General features: G+C 46.0%; 1 protein-coding gene across 5 annotated transcripts in view; it reads right to left on the bottom strand.

The window, feature by feature from the left end:
- Positions 1-12284, bottom strand: part of RAD51B (RAD51 paralog B) — a 678552-nt gene that overhangs the window by 92060 nt on the left and 574208 nt on the right. The gene's annotated exons all lie outside the window — the stretch shown is intronic.

Raw genomic sequence — 12284 nt, 5'->3', positions numbered from 1 at the left:
AAGCTCCAAACACTGGATCACGTACTAATAGAATTTCAGCTCAAGGTGGAGAGTCATTATGATCCAACAGTCTTTTGAGAATGGGGCAGTTGTGACTCCCATAAGGACAAAATCTGACCTGTGCTTCTACATTGCTGGTGGCATGTAAAATCGTTCAGCCATTGAGGAAAATAGTATGACAGCTCTTCAAAGAGTTAAATATAGATTTACTCTATGACCCTGCCAGTCTACTCTTGCGTATATCCCCAAAGAATTGAAAAGAGTTCCTCAAATAGATACACGTGCATGCAAGCTCATAGCAGCACTATTCAGATAGCCAAAAGGAACAACAGCCCAAATATCCACCAGTGGATGAATGGATGAGCAAAATGTGGTATGTCCATACAGTGGAATATTAGTCAGTCAAGAAAGAAGTGTAGTACTGAACTATGCTACAAGATGGACGAACCTTAGAAATATTTGAGTGAAAGAAGCCAGACCCAAAAGGTCACATACTGTATGTTTTAATTTACTAGAACTCTCCAGAATAGGTAAATCCATAGAGACAGAGTGGTGATTGGTAGTTTCTAGGAGTTGAGAGGAGGTGCAGGGGGTGGGGATTGGGGAGCATTGATTGATGCCCATGGGGTTTCCTTTCGGGGTGATAAAATGTTAGATACTGGTGGTGATTGCTTAACATTGTGAAGGTACTACTTGACCCTGAATTGTTTATACTTGAACATGTTTTGTGTTAGGTGAATTTCACCTTGATAAGGAGTTCAAATGTTAAAAAAAAAAAAAAAAAAAAAGCCGAGTAAAAGAAAAATCTGACTTTTGTGCTCTACGCACACAATACCAGCCCCTGGTCTCACACTCACTTCACATGTCCTCCCTTCCTGGGCACACCTGTGGGCCCGTTCTCAGCGCCGGAACACCAGATAGGCTTCTGGTGCAGATTGCTGTCAAGTTTGATCCTCCTTCTGAGGCACATACTCTGAAATTCTATGGCTAGAGCTGAGTCTACACAGCAGCAACCAAATGTCTGAGCAGAGAACAATGGGTGTGGGTGAGAACACCTTAACCGCCAAACTGCTATTTCCCAATATTTTGTTTCTGTGGTGGCAACGTGGATTTTCTAAGCAAGAGTAAGAGGTTTGTATATTTCCCTGTCTTTAAGAATTTCTACAGGCTAGGAAGGCGAAGAACCCAAGCGACAAGATACCTAGAAAAAGAGAGTCAAGGCCTGCCTGAAGCGCACCCAGGGTTCTCTTAGAAACTATTGTTTGTTGAAGTTAATGGGGGAAGAAAGTTCATGCTCCCATTGTATTTGTTCCAACCTCATTTAAGGAATAGGAAAGGACCTTTTCATTTCGTATTTCCAGAACAGAGAAGATTTGGGACTTTAAGGAGAAAAACGCCTATCAAAGGAACTGGGGCCATGGGGTCTTCCCCATATTAAGGGATAGAACGTTGGAATTCTGATAACTGAGCTGTCATTCATCTGGGCCACTGGCTGGAGTACTCAGAGTGCCTGTCCTGACAGCATTGGCAGCCCCGTGTGGAAGTGGGGTGCCCGCACTGCGGGTATGTGGCCATAATGCGCATGCTCAGTCCTGAGCCCCCGGAATCAGTGCCCAAGGTGACAGGGAACGCCCCCCCGGGGTTGGTAACATCTGAGCCCAGAATCGTAGGAAGATTGAGACAGGGGACCCGCCTACAGGCAAGGAAGCACGGCAGCTGCTTGGCGTATCTGGGGAAGTTGGTGTGTGATTCCCAGGAAGAGGGCCGCACGCATCTCTGGAACATATAGGAAAGGCTGGGAGTGACTGAGAGGTTGTCGTTGGAGAGGTGGGGAAGAGGGTGGGTTCCGGGAGGACCCCAGAGGCTTTAACTGGATTGGGGACCTTTCATTTCTTAAGCTGGGTGTTGGTGCAGGGAAACTCCTTATGCCTTTTTGTACGGATGAAATTGTCTCGACTTTCGATCTCTGTGGGAAAGCCCGTGGCCCGCTGCGGCTCAGGAGCCCTTGCAAGCTTTGAGCTTCGGAGCTTCCCACTGCGGGGGCACGAAAGCTGCTATTTTGTTACTCCCTTTGCCAAGGTCTGTCTCCCAGGCAACACCTCCACAGAAAAAAGCAGGACAGAGAGCTTGACCCTCCCAGCCCTGGGGCGTGCAGTTCCTGGAACTGACTGTTTCCCATCTAGGGAAGTGGGAAGAGAGAGGAACAAGTCTAAGCCCCATTTTGTGTCCTCAGGGACAGCTTATATGCCCCTCAATGGACACTGCCCCAAGTTCTTTTTCAAGTGAATTTCCCTTCAGCTACACTGTTTGCTTTTCCTGCCAGCGCATCCTGCCCCCTCCGGAGTGGTCCCGAGGAGGAGACCCAGCCCCTGCCTTCCTGGTGTGCAGAGCTTAGAACAAGAGCCCTCTGCCCATCGGACATCCTTACCATTTCCAGCTATTGAGTGTAATCAGGTGTGCCAGGATCTGATTTCAAAGCCCAGATCCAAGGGGCTCGGAGGAATCCTTTCTCCCTGTTGCTCCAGCGGGAGACAAAGGGGACTGAACAAACAGGATATGCTGAAGCCGCACAGAGCATGGCCTTAGCAAGACCGCCGGCCGGCCAGGCGGGAGGCAGGGCTGGACCGGACAGCCTTAGAGCTGGGGTCTTGGCATGCGCAGTTGATCATGTCCCAGAGAGAGAGAAGTAAGGAGGAGCAGACCCTCGGATCCCTCTGACAGCCTCTCTGGAGAATGTTTCCTTAGGGATAGTCATGCTCTTACAGGGTCTGGGGAGTTACCGAGTCCCTGCCTACTGGAAAATCCTGACTTGGACCATTCACCTGGCAGAAGCTTGTTAGCATTTCTAGAAATTGTGGGGTGGGAGAAAAGCGAAACTCAGGGACCTACAAACAAGTCAGAACTGATGGGGGGTATAATTGTGGGGGAAAACACATCGGTCACAGCCCCATATTTGGGTCCTGGTGATTCCCTGTGTCTCTGTCCTTATTTCTGTCTCTTTTACCCCAGACTCTGATTGCTGGACTTGCGAACTTATATCTGGTGAACTCTCTCAGTCATGAACTTGACAAAAGAGTCCAAAGTCATCCTGGAGAACAGAACCCTTCTTAGGAGGGTAGTTCCTCTTCTCCCTCCTACTGCCCAGTTTTATATGGGAGAAATCAGAGTTTAAAATAATATTCATCGGGCACCTGCATGGCTCAGCTGGTTAAGCCTTTGCCTTTAGCTCAGGTCATGATCCCAGGGGCCTGGGATTAAGCCCCACATCAGGATCCCTACTCAGTGGAGAGTCTGCTTTTCCTTCTCCCTCTGCTACTCCCCCTATTTCTGCTCTCTCTGTCAAATAAATAAAATCTTTAAAAAATAAAATAATATGTATCAAGACCAGATTTGAAAGCAAACAAAGGTCATTGAAGGCAACAAGAGTAGGAAGCCACTTATGCTGGAAGGGGAGAAGCTTCTGGGTTAGGCTCACCACCCCCGACCAACGGCAGAACTTAATGTTACTGCCCCCAGTTCACCATCTTTCAAAGATACAGTCACTGGCGCTTTCAATCAGGGGTAGTTGGAATATTGCTACAGGTACTCCTGGTTCTTCCAGGCCCTGGGGGACACACGTCACATTCTGTGGATGAGGCAGGAAGGACAAATGTCCTCCAGGACACAGGGTGGTCCCACACAACTGGAGAACTATGCCAGCCTTTTACTAATAGAGCAACACTGGTGGAATTGGTTATTTCCAACACTCAACTCAACCCTGAGCCTGTCCGACCTAGAGTCTTTGAACATAAACCTTACAGAAAGAGTATCTGAGAAGGAGTAGCAGATTCTAAAGGTCATTGTTGGCTCTAGATGAAATAAAAAGCCTCCAGAAAATGAAAACCTGCATAACATCTATAGCTCATCGTTGTCTCTAAAGCAGCTCTGAAATAAACTCAAAAGTTTCCAAGAGACATTTTAATCTGGCATAAAACATCAGATTTATGAAGATGCATCGGTTTATGGAGGAGCTGATATTCTGGGACCTGGAGATTCAAAGACTGCCTCTCAGATAAAATAGGTCTGGCCATATACTAAGTTGCTTTGCCCTGTGTGGTATAAATAGTTGGCATTTGCCAAGAAGGGCTAAGAAAGAAAATCACAGCTTGGAGTGGGCATATGGAAGGCACAATGGATATGCCGGTTAGAAATGATTTCTGTTTATGTGGAGACAACATGATCAGAGCTTTTCCTTAGTTAGGTGGCCAGAGTGAAAACTGAGTGTGGGGGGGAGGTTCCTCAGGGGGAATTCTAGCTACATTAAATGAACTAACGGGGGCCTGTTTGGGAGGGGGCAGGGGGAAACCAGCAGACACATCCAGATATTTCTTAAAGGGAGAGACTTGAGGAATCCATCACTCCACTCATCAGCAAACGACCTTCCTGAAGAATTTGAATTCTAGAGAGACCTCGAGCACAAAATTGCAATGTCTTTCAGAACTTGATTTGTGATTCAAGATGAACTGCTGCTAACTCTGGGGTTACTCAGGTGGGGAGGGTGGGAACGACAAGGTTCATTCATCAAAAGGTGGCAGGAGAGCCCTCGGGTGGTGACTGAACGAAGGGAGAAGGTGAGCCCAGGTGGAGAAGAGAAAGCCAGGAAGAAAAGAAACACCCTTTCTCTCATCTCTTGGCGTGGCCAGGAGATAGATCTGCTTGAGGGAAGTGCAGGGGTCTGGTCTAACCCGAATTCTCGCTCAGAACCAGAGGGACTGGAGCTTGTTCGAATAGAACTGAAATCCTTCTTCTGCCACTCACTAGTTGACTGACATTAAACAAGCTACCTAACCTGAACTTTGGCCCCTCACTTGTAGGATGGGGTTAATGGTACCTGCCTCAGAGGGCTGTTAGGGAAACAAGTGAGTATTTATTGAGCACCTTATATGTGCCAGGTCTGGTGTCAGATACTGGAGAGACCATGGTGAAAGGGCTGACAGATTCATGAGATCACTTGAGTAGTGAACTGGGTGCAGACCCTGCCTAACATATAGTAGCTGATCAACAAAGTCTTTATCAGTGTTTTCCAGCCTAAGATGATTACAGTCATTTTGTATGAAGAGAAGGCAGACAGGCAAGACTTTGCTCAGTAGTGATGGTGGGGCTGAGACTTGAATGACAGCAAGGATCTAGTCCTGGGATCTTCTCCCCCTCCCCCCAGACCTTTTCCAATCTACCATCTGGGCATCTGCTGTGTGCAAATGGTTTTGCCAGGCCCTTGGGACTGACATAACACAGCACTTTGTAGCTTCAAACTGGCTTTCCATGTCAGAACAAATGTCAGCAGTTTTCAAATTTTTCCTTGGAGCAAGTTATTCCATGGAGATCCTGTAGGGATGGTGGGAGAGATTTTGAATTCATATTCCCTACGACTAGAGCAGTCCTTCTTCGATTGGTTTTATAGCCTGGACCCCTAAGAAAAAGCCATCTATTTACTGAGTGTCATTGATGTGCGTGACCCTGGTCTGCTGCTTTAGGGTACTCAGTGAGCAAGTCCGTGATGTCTGGCCTCCAGAGCTTATACTGTAGCAGGGAAGACACACAGGGATGGGTAAACATACTGGGTTATTTATTACGTTGCATGGTGATGCATGGGAGAGGAAACGTAGAACAAGATGGGGTAAGGGGTGTAGGCTGTAATTTAAACAAGGGAGGTCTCATGGAGAGGTGACATTTTGGCAAAAAGTTAAAGGTAAGGGAGTCATGCCGCTATCTGGGATTGGAGGTGAGGGCGTCAGCTATGGGACTGTCTTGGGGGAACAGGATCCCCCAAGGAGTTTGAAGTATAAAGTCCATTAGGGGAAGCCTGTTTGATGATGAGAGGAAAAGCAAAGAGAACGGGTGACCATAGCTGGTGAATAAGGGGGAGTGACAGGAGATGGGATGGCAGGTGCTGGTGGGCACATTGGGTTCTAAGGGACAGTGGAGAAACTCTGTTTTCAGTCTGAGTAAAAGGGAGCCACTTCAGAGATTTGAGCAGAGGAATAGCATGATCTAATTTAAGTCTTACAACTACGGCATGGGTCACTGCATTAACCCAGGTTCAGGCCACCAGTGAAGGTTGAAAAACCACCCATTTATCTACATGGTCATCCCTATGGCCCCTTGGAGCAAAGACTGGGCAGATTACATCTATGCCCATTTTACACATTGTGAAAGTATGACTCAGGGGGGTCACGGGGGTCCTCTGAGGGCACACAGCTGGAATGTGGTGGGCTGGGGATTGAAGGCCTGCGGCCTCTCATGACTTGGTCTTGGATGGGTTGCAGTCATTCCACTGTCCTCCTGTCTCTCGTGTCCTTGAGAACTGCCTCAGTGCAGACAGAAGACCACCCACGTTTTACTTGGTTTTTCAAAATTGGTATTTTATTTACTAAAGATACACATTAAAAAACTCAGTTGTCCCTTAGGGTTTAAAGTTCACCTTTACAAATCTTATTTTACTCTAGTTATAAATCACAGATGCTCAAGAAGAGTTTGTGACGTCCTTACATTTCAAAAGCCCCTTTCCTGCCTTATGCTTTAACAATGAACCCAATACACTCCACCTAGTACATCGCACAACATGTATCCCACGGTAAATCATGCCAGAAAGGAAGAGAGAGCCCTGTTGGAGGTCTGGGCCAGACGTGACCGTGACCCCAGGCCTTGGTTGGGGGGGGGCAGACTTCTTGCCAGGCACCCTGTTGCTGGCCAGGGTACCATGACAGAAGATTCAAGAGGCACCTGGATAAAGGAAGAAAAGGAAAGCCTTTCTCTTCCTCTATTCCTTGTCTCCCTTTTTACCCTTACTCTAGAGAAGCTTTGTGAGGGCAAAGTCGCAGGATGATAAGCAGAGGCTCAAGGGGCAGCTTCCCAGCATAGACTCTCCAAGCCCCTCTCCCCTTCTGTCCACTGTCTACACCCCTCACCCCGCCCTCAGTGCATTGCGGCTCTTCTAACTCCTCTGCCCTCCCTCTGCCTCCCATGACTCCAGTCTTTCCCGGTCACCCTCCCTCCTGCTGCCCTCCTCCCCTCCCCTCAGTTCTTCGGGCCTTGTGAGCTCTCCGCCCTCCCCCTCCCTGCGTGTCCTTCCAAACCCACACTCTTTGTTGCTGAATTCAAGGTTCTCAATACAATAAAGCTTTGATGATTAGCCCCGATTGAGAAGGAATGTCAGCTTAAATTAATGAAGGGTCTGAATAATAGAATTTTAAAGCAAAGTTTAGTTGCTTTCACATTTGTAAGACATCCTTTCCACAGGGAGAAGCCTTCTCATTCAAATGCAGTAAAAGCTAATGCTGAGAAATGGGGCAATATGTCTTAGAGACTCTTTTAAATGCTTTAACAGAAAGGGCCCCCTATAATTGGCATATACTTTCTTTGAATCTGAGTGTTTCTGCTCCTAAAACCTTTCGTTTTTAGCAGGCAACATTTCTTTTTATCACTGATTTCACTAGGCTTCTCTCAGATCTCCCACAGTTTCAACTCCTGAATTCTTTATGACAGAGACATTTCCACATGGAAGGCCTCTAAACATTTTAAATTTTCAACTTCATAACCAATACATGAACACGTTCTTGTTTGAAAAAAATTGAAACCTTAGAAATAACAATAAGTGATAGCCTTATAAATCATACAAGATTTCATGTCCCAGTTTATATTACCTTAAGGTGGTAACAATGTATGATCCTGCACAAAAATCCCTTTTCAGGGGTCCCATCCAAAGGGGAACCACCTACATCTGACTGGGTCTTGATTTCTTGTAAAAATAAGGCATGAGGTAGGTAAAGCCCCACGCTTTTCCATGTCTACCATTCAGTACCACTGGTGCCTCGATCCATTCCCATTTCCATACTCCCGAAAGGAACACTCACCAAGATGAAATGAATAAGGCAAATGGCAACCATGAATAAGTCTAGATAAGGGTACTTGGGTGTTCAGTATGCTATTTTCGCTACTTTCCTGAATGCTTTAACTTTTCATCATAATAAAAGAAAGACTAATAGCAAAACAGCCAAATCATTCTTGGAAGAGAAAGAAACTGGTTCTGGTTAATGCTATCCTCCTCTTCATAGGGATTCCTAGCCTAGCACTGGGCAAGGCTGAGCCTTACTTACAGGTACAGTAACAGAAGAAGTGCATGGTGTACTTCTTGGCAATGTGTCCACATCTGTAAGCCCTTTCATATATTTTCTTCTTTTTCTCTGGGGGATAGGTAAGGCAAGTGTTGTTCCCATTTTCCAGATGAGGAAACAAAAGATTTGGTGACACTAGCTAATAATACTGGCTCTGCAATTGTGGGGTCATAGGGAAGCTCTATTTTTAATTTCTTGAGGAATCTCCACACTGTTCTCTGAAGTGGCTGCACCAACTTGCATTCCCACCAACAGTGTAAGAGAGTTCCCCTTTTTCCACATCTTCTCCAACACATGTTATTTCCTGTCTTGCTAATTTTGGCCATTCTAACTGGTGTAAGGTGGTTTCTCAATGTGGTTTTAATTTGAATCTCCCTGATGGCTAGTGATGATGAACATTTTTTCATGTGTCTGATAGCCATTTGTTTGTCTTCATTGGAGAAGTGTCTGTTCATATCTTCTGCCCATTTTTTGTTACGGTTATCTGTTTTGTGTGTGTTGAGTTTGAGGAGTTCTTTATAGATCCTGGATATCAACCTTTTGTCTGTACTGTCATTTGCAAATATCTTCTCCCATTCTGTGGGTCACCTCTTTGTTTTGTTGACTGTTTCCTTTGCTGTGCAGAAGCTTTTGATCTTGATGAAGTCCCAAAAGTTCATTTTCGCTTTTGTTTCCTTTGCCTTTGCAATTGCACTACTGGGTATTTACCCCCAAAATACAGATGTAGTGAAAAGAATGGCCATGTGTACCTCAATGTTTATAGCAGCAATGGCCACGGTCGCCAAACTGTGGAAAGAACCAATATGCCTTTCAATGAACAAATGGATACGGAAGATTTGGTCCATATACACTATGGAGTATTATGCCTCCATCAGAAAGGATGAATACCCAACTTTTGTAGCAACATGGATGGGACTGTTAGAGATTATGCTGAGTGAAATAAGTCAAGAAGAGAGAGTAAATTATCATATGGTTTCACTTCTTTGTGGAGCATAACAAATAACATGGAGGACATGGAGAGATGGAGAGGAGAGGGAGTTGAGGGAAATTGGAGGGGGCGGTGAACCATGAGAGACTATGGACTCTGAAAAACAACCTGAGGGTTTTGAAGGGGCAGAGGGTGGGAGGTTGGGGGAAACAGGTGGTGGGTATTAGGGAGGGCACGTATTGCATGGAGCACTGGGTGTGGTGCAAAAACAATGAATACTGTTTCGCTGAAAAGAAATTAAAAAAAAAAATGCTGGCTCTGTTGCTGTTTTCTTACTGGGGCAGCAGCCACTGTTCTAGGCACCTGACACTGTTCTAGGCATCCACAGGTATTAACTAATTTTATCATTACAACAACTCGGAGTCCCATGTGTAAGCTGCTCAAGATTGCAAAACTAAGTAGTGGGCTGGAATACGAGCCCAGGCAGCGTACTCATGAGCTAGAACTCTTAAACGCCTCCATTCTCACGTGATGGCATGACAGATGTCTTTCTAGTGGTCCACAAGTGGAAATCTGACAGCCTCCAGGCTTCACTCAGACTGGAAATGTGCTGATTTGGTCCATCGAGTATTTTACAATGTTTGAATTAATTGCTATAATTTAAAAATGTATTTAAAGAAAGATTTCATCAGAAAATCCAGATTTCTTGCTCTCTTGAAAAATCAGACATACTGACAACATTAGGCTGGCATCCCATAACATGGTAATTGGCTGGAACTAAGTATACATGGCCCCTGTAGGCAGGGCATGCTCTTTCCAATTTGCCCATTCCCCACTATTCCCTATTATTGCACCTGGCCACTTCTTGCAACTCTGTTACCTAATGTGAGCATTTGAGGCTGCAATCCCTGCACTGTAAAAATCTACACCCCCAAAGAAGTAGATTGTAATGTACATCCTGGTGGCAACAACACACTGCCTAATTCATAGATTCATCCATCTGTCTATCCATCCAACCATCTCTTCATGTATCCAAACGCCATCTTTTTGCTCTGCCTACCTCAGCTACCCTCCCTACCTAGCTCAGCCATTCTCAAACTGACTGTACAGAGTCCCACCTGCCATTTCCTGACCAGTGTCTACTATTCTCCTGCCCAGAAGGGCAGTGTCAGAGGATGGGAGATGATCTGTTGAGGAAAAGTTATGGCAGCTCTTATGGACTGAACAGTGTCACCCCCCACTACCATCACCAAATTCATATGTTGACGTTTTAACCCCCAATAGACTGTGCTTGGAGATGGGCCTTTAAAGGGAGACAATTAGGATTAAATGAAGTCATAAGAGCAGGATCTTAATCCAAGAAGACTGGTGTCATAAGAAGAGGAAGAGACACTTAGAGCCCACACATGTGAGGAACCATGGGAGGACACTGTGGGGAGAGAGGACTCAGGAGAAACCAAACTCACTGGCACCTTGATCTTAGACTTCCAGTCTCCAGAAGTGTGATAAAATAAATTTCTGTTCTTTAAGCTATTTTGTGTGGTATTCTGTAATGGCAGCCTTAGCAGACTAATAGAGCAGGAAACCATTTTTCATGTGTCCCCCACCTTCCCTTCCACCTCCTCAGCCCTTAGTCCTTTTCCCCTGCACAGACTAATCACCTGACACCCAAAGCCATTTGGACTAGTTACTAAGAGAAGTCATCAGCAATCCCAGTTAAGAAGGTCTGCTATTTCTCCAGCGGTGTAAACACAACCACTGGGATGGGCTGAGAGGCTGGGGAGAGTGTGGGAAGATGTCACTAAAGAATTCTGTCCGTGAGATGCACTCAGGACATTTCACTAAACCCTGTGTACCTGAAATAGGGAGAAGCTGCCCGAGTGCACAGCACAAGGGGACTCTGGAGCTGAGATGTGGATATGGAAAGTATTAGTAAAACCTAGGATGCCTTAAGGAACATTGAGAGGCACAAGTCCGTCCAGCTAGTTGGCTGGTTTTAACAAGTTGGTTTTTTTCCTGGACAATCTGAGTCCAGCTTAGACAGTGATGGTCAGAATAATTACTGCAAAATTGGCTTCATCCTAAGGCTTCCTATGGGTTTCCTCCAGGTGTTCTCGTTAGAGAGGCTTAGGTTATTAACACAAAGATAGGTGGTTGCTGATTAACCCCAGAAGGGCCTCAAGGACTGGGAGAAAGCCAAACTGGCTTCTGCTCCATCTCTCCAACAGCTTTCAAGCTGTTAGAGTGGTAATGACTGTGGAGTTGGATGGTGGTATTGGAGAGAGAGGCTGGACAAACCCCAGATGGGTTTTCAGATCCCAGGGGACAGACAACGGCAATAGATTTCAACCTCAGATCCTAAATGGAATGAGCAGAGATCTGGATGTCATCCAGAGGAACTGGCTCTAGAATCCCAGAGCAGCAGGTTTAGAAACGCCATTGGAGTGACCTTCCCCACCATCATAGGCTCCTAGGGAAACTGCACTTTTGGTCGGTAGATAAAAGCTGGAACAAGGTTTGACGAATGATTTAATCAACACTGACATACCCAGAGCTCAGGAAAGGGCAGGGAAATCCAGGGCTGTTTAGACTTGCCTCTAATTCACTTCTAGCCTCACAGCCACTGAAAAGAATACAGAGATGCTGACATTTGAATGTAGGTGTCTGGGGTTGGCCTTTTAACCAACTGATATGGTATAAAGGCGATGGTCTCTACTGAGTAAAAGGCTAAGCCCAGTGTCGTAATTCAATTCTCTCCCAGTCCTCTCCTTGATGTGTGAATTCACACAATGCATCATTTCTCTGACTCAGATGAAACAGGGCAATGCCACGCACAACCAGTCCTCTAAAATTATCAGGGAGATTTGTGAAAACTGCCAGTGAAGAGCTTTGGGCATACTGGGAGAACACGACTGGCAAAGACCTTATCTACTCAGACTCCTTCACTTGTGTTCTAAACCATATTTTGAAAGTAAATTGCTTGGGACTGGATATTCGAGACTCTGGGACCAGGGCTCCATGAGGCCTGAGGTTGGGGGCCTGGGGAAATGCAGAAGTCTTAGACAGGAACTAGGGATCCTTGCAGGGGTCAGAAAAAGCTCTGGGGAATTAGCAGAGCCAGACTATCTTCCTGCTCTGCTCCATCTGGGTCCCTTGATGGAAGTTTCTCATGCTTCTGCTGATGTTTGATTTTTGGGGAAAGG

This window comes from Mustela erminea, chromosome 5 (genome assembly GCF_009829155.1).
Source record: "Mustela erminea isolate mMusErm1 chromosome 5, mMusErm1.Pri, whole genome shotgun sequence".
Taxonomy (NCBI): domain Eukaryota; kingdom Metazoa; phylum Chordata; class Mammalia; order Carnivora; family Mustelidae; genus Mustela; species Mustela erminea.
Note: the sequence above shows the minus strand (reverse complement) of the source record. Positions and strands in the feature narration are given on the sequence as shown.